Consider the following 15,193-nt stretch of genomic DNA (forward strand, 5'->3'; position numbering starts at 1 on the left):
ATTCCAACCCGCTGAGCCTCCGTACCTGAGGAGACTGGTCTCAAACGAAAATAAAGTTTACAAGACTCTTTAAAATTAAAAAACTGTTTTCTATCCCCAGAAAAACGGTCAGGCAGATGCATTTTTGGTTCAGGAATGACCCTCGGGGAAGTCCGTAACAGATCTTCCTGTGACCTCACCCGAAGAGACAGATCCTGAACCATCTGAGTAAGCTCTTGAATCTGGCTAACTAGAAGCTGGCCAGGATTTGGCCCGACACCGGTGGGATTCATGAGGCCGACAAATCTCCCAACTGAACAAGGGAAAAAATTAACTCCTGTTTAATTTTAAATTTAGTCTGGCCGGTGATAATGTTATGATTCCCGTACTCCAGACCAGAGGAGATCTTATGGCAGAGGTCTGAGTACTGGAAAGATATACTGGTTGTGGGAGCAGGAGAGCCTAGTAACCCCTGGCGCCCTAACTCCGTTGTCTCGCCCGTGTTATCAGAAATCCCCTGCGAGACTATGGTTGCTTGAGCCCATGGCAGCCGCGTTCGAAGGGCGGATTATGTCTGCCCAACCCCGATGCCCCCTCAGGTCTTAATGGGAGACAAAGGGAAATCCGAGACAGGGTGATAACAAGGGGCCCTCTGACTAAGCAACCAGGCCAGGGGTTACAAGCTAACTAACTAAACCAAAAAGTATGTGCGGACTAGCCGCCAGGGAAAAGGACAACCAAAGATCCACTGATCCGTAACTCCTATCCAGCACCGCTGGATACCAGAGTGGATCAGGGGGAGCGGAATCCTCCGCAAAAGCTCCAGAACACAAAGATACAAAATAATAAACAGTAAGCGGTCAAGCCGCAACACACGGCTACGCCGCGACTCACGAACACCACAGGATGTTAAAGGTGCTCGGTCAGACTCCAGGAACAGATGACAATTTCCGAGTACAGGATCACTGAGGACAGGAACAACCGGATTGAGCAGGACTGGAAACTCTCTGTAACCAACACAGGCAAACAGGAAGCTATCACCGGCGTCTGTGAGAAGTCCAAAGGGTGCTTATAACTGTGAGCTCCCCAATCAGGAGCCAGACTGGGTAATCACAAGTAATGCCGTGCAGCTTGCATGCTGCACGGCCAGCACACCATTATACAATTAGAAAAGACCCAGCAACGGGGAACGCGGCCCGAACGTGGCGTCCCCGTTGCTAGGGTCTGAGCGGCTCCGTGCGCCCGGCGTCTAGCGTTGCCAGGGAGCCGGCGGCTGTACGCGCACGGCGTCCCTGGTTGCTAGGCGCCGGGCCGCACCGACGAGCGGACCCCGGCGCCTAACACTCCTCTCCCTCGGCAAGGGTGGCGGTCAATGGTTTCGTATCTCACTCCTTTCCCCTGTCTAGAGGCACGCGACAGGGTTGTCCCTTGTCCCCTACTCTGTTTGCTATGGCCGTTGAACCCCTGGCATGTCTTCTGAGAACAGATGCGGGTATTTATGGACTTAAAGTGGGTGCTCGGGAGGACAGAATGGCCCTATACGCTGATGACATCCTGATGTTTGTGGATCGCTATGCTGAGTCTATGCCTAGGATCTTGGAAATTATTGATGGGTTTGGGCGATACTCTGGCTTACTGATAAACTGGGAGAAATCCTTTATTATCCCACTTAAGGGCGAGGCCCCTGCCTCCCCATTGATGGTTCTTCCATTGAAGTGGGTGGAATCATTCAAATATTTGGGTGTTTGGGTGTCTAATGACCCTCAAAAATTCTCTTCTCTCAATATTACTCCTCAAATAGTATATCTCCGTGGCCGGGTGCAGACGTGGGGTAAGTTGCCCTTAACAGTCACGGGGAGGGTTAATATGGTTAAAATGGTCTTCCTGCCCAAGCTTCTCTATGTCCTGCAGCAATCACCCGTCTATATTCCACAGAAGATTTTTAAACAAATAGATGGGTTGATTTCCTCCCTGGTGTGGACCAGTAAACGTGCACGCTTAAAACTAGATACCATGACCAGAACACGTGAAATGGGTGGTCTGGCCCTCCCCAATTTCCATTTTTATTACTACGCGGCGCAATTGATACATATCTGGGAGTGGGTTAATGATCTCGATCCCCTGGCTTTGCATTCACTGATGTTGCATCACGACTACCTGGGGGGCTCCCCATTACAGCTACTTCTCTGTGGCAGTGTTAAAATGTCCACAATACCGCTTATTAAGCAAGCCATCCTGGTGTGGAAAATGGTGCACTCGGTGATGCGGGGCCATGGCGTCGACCCTGACACCCCTCTGGATAATATATATGGGTTACCTGAACTGTGTCAGCTTCAGGTCCGAGAGGTTTGGGGAAGATGGGGAGTATCATCTATGGGCCATATATATATAGTGATGGGGTTCTCAATTCTTTCCAACAACTTCAACACGCACACAACATTCCCTCAAGGTTCTTTTTTCAATTCCTACGGTTGAGACATGCACTGGCAGCCCAGTTCCCAAATGGCCCTCCAGTCTTAGTTGACTCCCCGGTTAAAACAATGTTGCAGACGCTAGACTCGGGACACTTAGTCTCTAGGATATATGGTCGTATCCTGCTAATGCACCATAGTGACCCTCTCACGGCTCTTCGGGGTAGGTGGGAATCGGATGTGGGCATGCTATCGGATGATGCATGGAATACTGCCATAGGGGCCCATCGGATCTCCACCTCCTCTGTTAGATATCAGCAAATACAACTATACATTCTACACAGGGTGTATATGACCCCGGTGAGATTAGCACATATCGGGGGAGCCCACAACTCGCAATGCCCTAGATGTGGAGCCATGGATGCAGACTTCTGGCACTTACTGTGGATGTGTCCTGGCGTGTCTGTGTTTTGGACGGCGGTTATACGGATCCTGTGTGACACAGGTATTCCCTCCTTCGTGTGTACTCCTGCGCTCTGTACACTGTTGATTGTGGACGAGGAAGCCTTAGACCCACCTAGTAGGCGATACGTTATTAACATATGCGCTTTAGCTAGGCTCTGTATTGCCCGGCTATGGCTGGCCAGTGAGGCCCCGACATCTGGGGTGTGGATATCCCTGGTCAATGAAACAATTGCGCATGAAAAATTTGTGTTTCTGGCTAGGAAGGTGGAGAAGAAATGGTCAACAATATGGGGTAGATGGATGGACTCTAAATATTACAAAGAGAGATATAGTTAAAACCAGGTTCTTTCCAGTGTGTTAGTATGGGATGTTGTGTGAGAGGGGAGTCCCCGCGCCCGGTCTTGCCTTGCTATGATATTTGTAACATACTGTGACATTTCGGCTGTGTCTAAGAGTTTCAGGGAACTGTTGTGCTCTAGATGTGTTGAGCTAAGACACCGTTGCTTTGTGACTATATGCTCTATAGGTAATAATGTTTACTTAATATACTATAGACTGCATACATGTACTGTTGTCTCCACACATGTTGGGTGTGGTCTCTGTTTGTGTGTTGTATGTGTGAAGTGTTAACGCAAAATTGAAAATCTCAATAAAAAATATTGAATTTAAAAAAAAAGTGCCTTTGTACATTTACTTCCCATAGAAATTTCAACCCATAATGTCTCCACAATAACTCCAGATCCCTTGTAAATAACCTTAAAGTATGGTTTTAGAAATGGTTTGACATAAAGACATACACCAACCCTCTTTTAATAGCCCTGTCTCTCCTGAAAAGAGTATAACCCTCTAAGTTAGCTGCCTAGTCGTGAGAATCATCCCACCATATCTCCGTGATACCTATACTATCATATTGTTCCTTCATTACAAGCAATTTTAATTCCCCCATTTTGCCTGAAAGGCTTTTTGCATTTGCATGCATACACTTTAGGTTAGTAATACCCTTATATATTTAAAAATGGAGATGTACAACCGCGCCTGAGTCAGTTATCTTAATAGATGCATACACAAATAATTAGCCCTGATCAGCCGCGGTGTCGCTCTGACAAGCGCACCAGGGTTCTCTGGGCAGCTGGGATGTGGTCACCGTCTTGGAGAGAGAGAAGGGAAAATGCTTCTAGCCCTGTTCGGCTGTCCGCTTTGCCTTCTCCTCTCCTACGGGGTCCCTTACCTTATTCCCTCTGCAACGTCTGTCCTCTTCTTGCCCGTAGCCGGTATCTCTTCTCCTTGGTGACTCTCTTCCTTCCGGGTCGGTCCGGTCACGTGACCGCAGCGGTTGTTCTCTCCGTATTCTGTCCCTTCGTTCGTTCGTCCTCTGTTACCTCTCCTTCTCCACGGCTCTGTCTTAGTCTTCTGTTCTGTGGGCCAGGATTTCCTGCAGTATCCTAGAGTTCACTCAGCCTTGCTCCTGAATTCCTTGTTTCATGCTCTGACTCCAATGTTTGCCCTACATGTAATACAGACTAATCACTGCAGTGTATATCACTTTCAAACCTACCAAACAGTGACATTTCTGCTACTGTTTTCCTCCCCCTGAACACTGCAGAAACTGTTTTTCTTTTTCATAAAACCCGTCTTCCATCCTCCCCCCAGCCCCCCCCCCTTTTTTCCCCTCCCCTTCCCTTTTACACCTTGCATCATATTCCTACATGTATGCATCAGGTGAATTTCAAATACACTATTCTTCTGATTAAATATACGTTTCAATCTCATAAGAACACGTTGTGTAGGTTATCTTTTCAGTTATTATTTATACTAGTAATCCATCATTTCATGCTAATTATTTGTGTACGCATCTATTAAGATAACTGACTCAGGCGCGGTTGTACATCTCCATTTCTGTATACCTTTAGAGGTTTGGGTTTTACCTCTTTCACAACCTTGCTGCCGTAACAGATATCCATATGAGCAGGGCGCTAGGTACGAACCTTATTATTGTTACCCTTATATATTTGTCTATTCATTGGTATCCTTTACATTCTTAATTTAGCATTCCCTGATTTTCCAATTCTAGCTGTTCTTCCCCTCCCCCCTTCTCCACCCCCATTATATATAATGCCTCCCCCCTTGCTGCACTCACTAATGATTCCGTAGCTTCTTTCTAATCCATCCCCACAGACATCTAGTTTAAAATCTCCTCCAACTTTCTAACCATTCTTCCCCCAGCACTGCTACCCCCTCCTCCTTCAGGTGCAATGCGACAAGAAAGATGGCATCCTATTGAGAAGTCCACCCAGTGTTGGAGGAACACAAACCCCTCTTTCCTACACCAATCTCTAAGCCACACATTTACCTCCCTAATATCCCTCTGTCTCCCTGGGCCAGTGTGTGGCGCTGGTAATATTTCAGAGAATATTACCTTAGATGTCCTTGCCTTAAGTTTCTGGCCTAAGTCCCTATAGTCTTTCTTAAGGGCATCCCACCTACCACTAACTTTGTCATTGGTGCCAACGTGCACCACGACCGCTCGGTCATTCCCATCCCCTCCCAAAAATCTGTCTACCCAGTCCGACCACCCGAGAGACAACAGACTGTACGGCGATCACGGTCCCAGTAGCAGATTGCCCTGTCTGTCTTCCTGATAATAGAATCCCCTACCACCACAATCTGACTAGGTACCTTGCTTTATTTTATCCCCTCTATGCCGGAGGGACTGTTCATCTGGTTGCTAGATGGAAGAGTCTCCTCCAGCTCCATCATTTCTTTACTGCCATCCACAAAATCTTTGTCCAATTGGGTGAAATTGTTGGGGTTTGGCAGATCAGAGATGTCCTTTCTCCCCCTCTTATTCTTCTTCCTTCTAACTGTGACCCAGCTGGCTACCTGAGTGTGGTTACTGTGAATGATATGTGACACTCTCTAGTAGATGCAGTAATCCGGAAATGCTGGAGTGACAGAACTGGACAGGGGATTTAATAGGCTTGATACTGGGGTGTACCGTAATCCAGGAACTGGGAGCACTCAGATGTATAAGCACCGTAAAATCATACACCAGAATGGATGGTAGCAGGAATGAGTGATACAAGCAGATAGTCCATAGCAAATGACTGTGCAGCCTGAGGAATGACCTGCGCTGTTGGTAAGCAGGTCAGGAGGTCAGTATAGCTGATAATGGCAAATCTGCACTGGCAGGATACACATGGAATACACAGCAGTAGCTAGGAGTCAGCTTCACCTAGTAATGACTAGGCTTGACATTGTACAGGCGATTCTGTGAGTCAGCATCAGATCAAGTGCTTGGGACAGCAGAACTCTGAATCTGGCTGGCAGGAACTGCGGCCTAGTAGGCCGAGAAATACTGAGACCTTTATAGTTTCTTATGATTACACTCAGTTCCATAGGTTTATAGGTGGTGCCTTGTGATGCTCACACAATTATATACAATAAGGAAATGCAGGTACAGCAGTGTCTGTGTGAAGACTCCACACAAAAACCTGAGTTCACGGCAAGCTGGATCAGATCAGAAATCAATCAGGCAAGGTCACAGAATCCCAGGTTTGATACAGGCTGACAGGTTCTCACACGAGTTGACTAGTTCTCACACGAGCTGACAGGTTCTCACAAAGCAGGAACAAAGAACTATCACCAGCGTTTTGGTAGTGCACTGAGGGAGAATATAAATGGACCACACCTAATCACAGACCTGATTAATAACTAAGTGCAGCTGCCCTGCTGCACGTACTATAGAGTTTAAGCAACGGGGAACACCTACTGCTTCCGGCATCCTCGTTGCCAAGGAGTGTGGCGGCCCCCAGTGGCTGGCATCAGCCTGTTCCTAGGCGCTGGGCAGGGACCAGGAGACCTTGCTCCTGGAGACTGTTGCTAGGCAGACAGGGGTCAGCAGGAGGTGCGGTGTCCCGGCTCCTAGGTAACGGCCGGGACGTGCGCCTCCCGGCGCTAACATAGTTATTATGGGCACAGGACTTTGACAGCTTGCCACCGGATCAGGCAATAGCGCGGCAGGAGTTGTAAGTGACCCAGCGACATGTGAGAACAGACTGACTAGTGACACATATCTCACTAATATTACAAGCTGCTCACACCCATCTCTGGGGAGGTCATCTCAGAGAGGAAAAGACCCTAGATTGTATCCTGCTCTGGTTCTTCTGTCCAAGAGTCATGGCCAAAGTCAAGAAGTACTGCCAACAGTGTCCTGTATGCCAGAGGACCAGTCCAAGACCCCATTTAAGGGCTTCTCTGGTCCCAATGCCTTTTATTTGCGTACCATTTAACAACATTGCAATGGATATACTTGCTCCACTGGAGAAATCGAAACAGGATAACCAATATGTCCTGGTAATCTTGGACTATGCCACTCATTATCCAGAAGCGATACCCCTGCAGAACACCAAGACAACTACCATTGCCAAGGAATTGTTCCTCCTCTTTTCTCGACTTGGGTTTCCTAAGGAAATCCTTACAGATCAAGGGACTCTGTTCATGTCCCAGATAATGTCAGAGGTTAGAAATAGCTCATCTTCATGCCTTTGTTTACCACCCACAGATAGATGGGTTGGTAGAAAGATTTAATAGGACCTTAAAGTCTATGATTCATGGGCTGTCCTGCATAATGGGGGTCATTCCGAGTTGATCGTTTGCTGGCTATTTTCACAGCGCAGCGATTAGGTGAAAAAACAGCATTTATGCAATGTGCACGCGCGATATACGGGTACAATGCACTTTGTGGTTGTGCTCAGTTTCTAGCAAAGTTTTCCTTCGCACTGGGGGCCGCAAGAAGATTGACAGGAAGGGGGCGTTTCTGGGTGTTAAATGACCATTTTCAGGGAGTGTTTGCACTCACGCAGGCGTGTCTGAAAAAACGCAGGCGTGGCTGGGCTTTCGCTGGGTGGGTGTATGACGTCAAATCCGGACACGAATAGGCTGAAGTGATCGCAAGCGCTGAGTAGGTTCAGAGCTACTCTGAAACTGCATAAACTCTTTTTGCAGAGCTCGGCTGCACATGCATTCGCACTTCTGTTAAGCTAAAATACACCCTCTAGTGGGCGGCAGCATAGCGTTTGCGCGGTTGCTAAAAATTGCTAGCGAGCGATCAACTCGGAATGACCCCCAATAAACAGAGTGGGATGAAGTACTTCCTTACCTCATGTTTGCCATACGTGAGATACCTCATGTCATGGCTGTGGGTATTTGTGAATCCGGACAATGCTCAGCTACTGGGCTCTGGCTTGAGAATTTAAGGCAGAATTGGGCAGGCTTGATGTAGGATTACATACAGACGTGGCAGTCTGGCAGTAGAGACTGAAGAGGAATGTGGAAGGTCACCAGCTACTGTATGCGGGTACTGGAAGACTGCTGTGTGGAGTCACCAGTGCAAAGGATAACTGTCCTGTATTGGAACGTCATTGGTATGTAAGTACCAGCGACTGGTTGAAGAGTTAATGCTCAGGAGCAGGTTTCCGGGAACGCTGGGATTGGATGACCAGCGAGGATGACAAAGTGTATTTAAATACTGTATGTGCAACCTTACCCTGGGAGCGACTCGAAGAGGGTCAGGTTGCACATACAGTATTTTTATGCACTTTGAGTTGATTTTTTGTCTGAGGAAGGGGATTGTTACCCCGAAATGTCACGAAATAAACAGCATGCCCTGCGTGGTTTTACACACTAAACTAACGTTTGTGAGTCGCTGAGTGCCGCCTAGTCTTTGCAGAAACTATATATACACACACACACACACACACACACACACACACACACACACACACACACACACACGGACCAAAGTATTTTTTCCACAACTTTTACTTATTGAATTCAGGTGTTTCAATCAGACCCACTGTCACAGGTATATAAAACCAAGCACCGACTCTAGATATGCAGTCTCCAGTTGCAAACATTTGTGATACAAAAGTGGTACTGTGATAGGATGCCACCTTTGCAATAAGACGGTTTGTGAAATTTCATACCTGCTGGATATTCCACAATATAAACTGTAACTGTAAATGATATTGTGAGAGAGGGAAGTGTTTAGGAACAGCAACTCAGCCACGAACGGGAAGATCACGTAAAATCACAGAGTGGGGTCAACAACTGCTAAGGCACATGGGGGGTAATTCCAAGTTAATCGCAGCAGGAAATCTTTTAGCAGTTGGGCAAAACCATGAGGGTAATTCCAAGTTGATCGCAGTAGGAATTTTTTTAGCAGTTGAGCAAAAACATGTGCACTGCAGGGGAGGTAGATATAACATGTGCAGAGAGAGTTAGATTTGGGTGGGTTATTTTGTTTCTGTGCAGGGTAAATACTGGCTGCTTTATTTTTACACTGCAAATTAGATTGCAGATTGAACACACCACACCCAAATCTAACTCTCTCCGCACATGTTATATCTGCCTCCCCTGCAGTGCACATGGTTTTGCCCAACTGCTAAAAAAAATCCTACTGCGATCAACTTGGAATTACCCCCCATGTGCACTGCAGGGAGGCAGATATAACATGTGCAGAGAGAGATAGATTTGGGTGTGGTGAGTTCAATCTGCAATCTAAATTGCAGTGTAAAAATAAAGCAGCCAGTATTTACCCTGCACAGAAACAAAATAACCCACCCAAATCTAACTATCTCTGCAAATGTTATATCTGCCCCCCCTGCAGTGCACATGGTTTTGCCCAACTGCTAAAAAATTTCCTGCTGCGATGAACTTGGAATTACCCCCATGGTGTGTAAAAGTCGCCAACGCTCTGCTGATTCCATAGCTGAAGAGTTTCCGAAGTTCTGCTGGCATTAATGTAAGCACAAAAACTGTGCGGCGGGAGCTTAATGGAATGGGTTTCCATGGCTAAGCAGCTGCATGCAATCCTCACATCACCAAGCCCAAATGCCAAGCGTTGGATGGAATGGTGCACAGCACACCGACACAGAACTGTGGAGCAGTGGAAACGTGTTCTGTGGAGTGAAGAATCACTCTTCTCTGTTGGGCGAGTCTGGGTTTGGCTGATGCGGTAGAACGTTACCTACTTGACTGCATTATGCCAACTGTGAAGTTTGGTGGAGGAGGGATAATGGTATGGGGCTGTTTTTCAGGGTTTGGGCGAGGCCTAGGCCTCTTATCTCCATTTTGGACAATGCTATGCTTCCAACTTTGTGGCAAAAGTTTGGGGAAGGCAATTTTTTATTCCAACATGACTGTTCCCCAGTGCACAAAGCAACGATTATAAAGATATGGGGGCAGATGTATTAACCTGGAGAAGGCATAAGGAAGTGATAAACCAGTGATAAGTGCAAGGTGATAAACACACCAGCCAATCAGCTCCAATAAGCAAATGGACAGTTAGGAGCTGACTGGCTGGTGTGTTTATCACCTTGCACCTATCACTGGTTTATCACTTCCTTATGCCTTCTCCAGGTTAATACATCTGCACGATGGTTTGATAAATTCAGTGTGGAAGATTTTAACTGGCCTGCAAAGAGCCTGGGATCCTGATTAAGGGGGTCATTCCGACCCGATCGCACGTAGCACTTTTATGCAGCTGTGCGATTGGGTCGGAATTGCACATGCGGTGTGCCTGCAATGCGCAGGCGCGTCATTGCCATCGCTGGGCAACGACGAGTCCTATGACGAAAGAGTTTGCAGCGGCTAACACATGAAGATTGACAGGCAGGAGGCGGATCCGGGTGTCAACTGACCATTTTCGGGGAGTGGTGATCCGAACGCAGGCGTGTCCAGGTGTTTGGAGGGCGGATGTCTGACATCAATTCCGGGACCTGGCAGGCTGAAGTGATCGCAGTGGGTAAGTAAGTCAGGACCTACTCCTAAACTGCACAAAATGTTTTTGCATAGCTCAGCTGCACAAGTGATCGCAGCCTTGCTATGCAAAAAAACACTCCCCCATAGGCGGCGACTATCTGATCGCACGGCAGCTAAAAACAGCTACCGTGCGATCAACTAAGAATGAGGGCCTAAGTACCTAGACGCTGCACCAATATACCTCTCTACCAAGCTAATTATCCAAGATCATCACATGTGGTGGAGAATTGGCTTGCAAAAGATTTATTTATAGAAGGTGGACTATAGCAGCTTAATGGACATATGGGGCCTAATTCAGACCTGATCGCAGCAACAAATTTGTTCTCTAATGGGCAAAACCATGTGCACTGCAGGTGGGGCAGATATAACATGTTCAGAGAGAGATTTGGGTGGGGTGTGTTCAAACTGAAATATAAATCGCAGTGTAAAAATAGAGCAGCCAGTATTTACTAGTGATGAGCGGGTTCGGTTCCTCGGGATCCGAACCCCCCCGAACTTCACCTATTTTACATGGTTCCAAGGTAGCCTCGGATCTTCCCGCCTTGTTCAGTTAACCCGAGCGCGCCCGAACGTCATCATCCCGCTGTCGTATTCTCGCGAGATTCGTATTCTATATAAAGAGCCGCGCGTCGCCGCCATTTTCACTCGTGCTTTGGAGATGATAGCGAGAGGACGTGGCTGCGTTCTCTCAGTTTCTGTGTTCAGTGTGCTGCAAATATCTGTGCTCAGTGTGCTGCAAATATCTGTGCTCAGTGTGCTTGCAAATATCTGTGCTCAGTGTGCTGAAAATATCTACGTTCTCTGCCTGAAAAATGCTCCATATCTGTGCTGCATTGTAGTATATAGTAGGAGGACAGTGCAGAATTTTGCTGTGACCACCAGTATATATATAGCAGTACGGTACAGTAGTCCATTGCTCTACCTCTGTGTCGTCAAGTATACTATCCATCCATACCTGTGCTGCATTTTAGTTGTGCGCAGTATATAGTAGGAGGACAGTGCAGAATTTTGCTGACCACCAGTATATATATATAGCAGTACGGTACAGTAGTCCACTGCTCTACCTCTGTGTCGTCAAGTATACTATCCATCCATACCTGTACTGCATTTTAGTTGTGCGCAGTATATAGTAGGAGGACAGTGCAGAATTTTGCTGACCACCAGTATATATATAGCAGTACGGTACAGTAGTCCACTGCTCTACCTCTGTGTCGTCAAGTATACTATTCATCCATAACTGTGCTGCATTTTAGTTGTGCGCAGTATATAGTAGGAGGATAGTGCAGAATTTTGCTGACCACCAGTATATATATAGCAGTACGGTACAGTAGTCCACTGCTCTACCTCTGTGTCGTCAAGTATACTATCCATCCATACCTGTGCTGCATTTTAGTTGTGCGCAGTATATAGTAGGAGGACAGTGCAGAATTTTGCTGACCACCAGTATATATATAGCAGTACGGTACAGTAGTCCACTGCTCTACCTCTGTGTCGTCAAGTATACTATCCATCCATACCTGTGCTGCATTTTAGTTGTGCGCAGTATATAGTAGGAGGACAGTGCAGAATTTTGCTGACCACCAGTATATATATATAGCAGTATGGTACAGGAGTCCACTGCTCTACCTCTATGTCATCAAGTATACTATCCATCCATACCTGTGCTGCATTTTAGTTGTGCGCAGTATATAGTAGGACAGTGCAGAATTTTGCTGACCACCAGTATATATATATATAGCAGTACGGTACAGTAGACCATTGCTATTGATATATATTACTGGCATATAATTCCACACATTAAAAAATGGAGAACAAAAATGTGGAGGGTAAAATAGGGAAAGATCAAGATCCACTTCGACCTCGTGCTGAAGCTGCTGCCACTAGTCATGGCCGAGACGATGAAATGCCATCAACGTCGTCTGCCAAGGTCGATGCCCAATGTCATAGTAGAGAGCATGTAAAATTCAAAAAACAAAAGTTCAGTAAAATGACCCAAAAATCAAAATTAAAAGCGTCTGATGAGAAGCGTAAACTTGCCAATATGCCATTTACGACACGAAGTGGCAAGGAACGGCTGAGGCCCTGTCCTATGTTCATGGCTAGTGGTTCAGCTTCACATGAGGATGGAAGCACTCATCCTCCCGCTAGAAAAATTAAAAGACTTAAGCTGGCAAAAGCACAGCAAAGAACTGTACGTTCTTCTAAATCACAAATCCCCAAGGAGAGTCCAATTGTGTCGGTTGCGATGCCTGACCTTCCCAACACTGGACGGGAAGAGGTGGCGCCTTCCACCATTTGCACGCCCCCTGCAAGTGCTGGAAGGAGCACCCGCAGTCCAGTTCCTGATAGTCAAATTGAAGATGTCACTGTTGAAGTACACCAGGATGAGGATATAGGTGTTGCTGGCGCTGAGGAGGAAATTGACAAGGAGGATTCTGATGGTGAGGTGGTATGTTTAAGTCAGGCACCCGGGGAGACACCTGTTGTCCGTGGGACGAATATGGTCATTGACATGCCTGGTCAAATTACAAAAAAAATCACCTCTTCGGTGTGGAATTCTTTTAACAGAAATGCGGACAACAGGTGTCAAGCCGTGTGTTGCCTTTGTCAAGCTGTAATAAGTAGGGGTAAGGACGTTAACCACCTAGGAACATCCTCCCTTATACGTCACCTGCAGCGCAGTCATCAGAAGTCATTGACAAGTTCAACAACTTTGGGTGACAGTGGAAGCAGTCCACTGACAACTAACTCTTGTAACCAAGCTCCTGCAAACCACACCACCAACTCCCTCAGTGTCAATTTCCTCCTTAGACAGGAAAGCCAATAGTCCTGCAGGCCATGTCACTGGCAAGTCTGACGAGTCCTCTCCTGCCTGGGATTCCTCTGATGCATCCTTGACTGTAACGCCTACTGCTGCTAGCGCTGCTGTTGTTGCTGCTGGGAGTCGATCGTCATCCCAGAGGGGAAGTCGGAAGACCACTTGTACTAATTCCAGTAAGCAATTGACTGTCCAACAGTCCTTTGCGAGGAAGATGAAATATCACAGCAGTCATCCTGTTGCAAAGCAGATAACTCAGGCCTTGGCAGCCTGGGTGGTGTTAAACATGTGTCCAGTATCCACCGTTAATTCACAGGGAATTAGACAATTTATTGAGTTAGTGTGTCCCCGGTACCAAATACCATCTAGGTTCCATTTCTCTAGGCAGGCGATACCGAGAATGTACACAGACCTCAGAAAAAGAGTCACCAGTGTCCTAAAAAATGCAGTTGTACCCAATGTCCACTTAACCACGGACATGTGGACAAGTGGAGCAGGGCAGACTCAGGACTATATGACTGTGACAGCCCACTGGGTAGATGTATTGCCTCCCGCAGCAAGAACAGCAGCGGCGGCACCAGTAGCAGCATCTCGCAAATGCCAACTCATTCCTAGGCAGGCTACGCTTTGTATCACTGCTTTCCATAAGAAGCACACAGCTGACAACCTCTTACGGAAACTGAGGAACATCATCGCAGAATGGCTTACCCCAATTGGACTCTCCTGGGGATTTGTGACATCGGACAACGCCACCAATATTGTGCGTGCATTACATGTGGGCAAATTCCAGCACGTCCCATGTTTTGCACATACATTGAATTTGGTGGTGAAGAATTATTTAAAAAATGACAGGGGCATGCAAGAGATGCTGTCGGTGGCCCGAAGAATTGCGGGCCACTTTCGGCATTCAGCCACCGCGTGCCGAAGACTGAAGCGCCAGCAAACACTCCTGAACCTGCCCCGCCATCATCTGAAGCAAGAGGTGGTAACGAGGTGGAATTCAACCCTCTATATGCTTCAGAGGATGGAGGAGCAGCAAAAGGCCATTCAAGCCTATACATCTGCCTACGATATAGGCAAAGGAGGGGGAATGCACCTGACTCAAGCGCAGTGGAGAATGATTTCAACGTTGTGCAAGGTTCTGCAACCCTTTGAACTTGCCACACGTGAAGTCAGTTCAGACACTGCCAGCCTGAGTCAGGTCATTCCCCTCATCAGGCTTTTGCAGAAGAAGCTGGAGAGATTGAAGGAGGAGCTAAAATGGAGCGATTACTCTAGGCATGTGGGACTTGTGGATGGAGCCCTTAATTCGCTTAACCAGGATTCACGGGTGGTCAATCTGTTGAAATCAGAGCACTACATTTTGGCCACCGTGCTCGATCCTAGGTTTAAAGCCTACGTTGTATCTCTCTTTCCGGCAGACACAAGTCTGCAGAGGTGCAAAGACCTGCTGGTGAGACACTTGTCAAGTCAAGCGGAACGTGACCCGTCAACAGCTCCTCCTTCACATTCTCCCACAACTGGGGCTGCGAGGAAAAGGCTAAGAATTCCGAGTCCACCCGCTGGCGGTGATGCAGGGCAGTCTGGAGCGAGTGCTGACATCTGGTCCGGACTGAAGGACCTGCCAACGATTACTGACATATCGTCTACTGTCACTGCATATGATTCTGTCACCATTGAAAGAATGGTGGAGGATTAT

This window comes from Pseudophryne corroboree, chromosome 1 (genome assembly GCF_028390025.1).
Source record: "Pseudophryne corroboree isolate aPseCor3 chromosome 1, aPseCor3.hap2, whole genome shotgun sequence".
NCBI lineage: Eukaryota > Metazoa > Chordata > Amphibia > Anura > Myobatrachidae > Pseudophryne > Pseudophryne corroboree.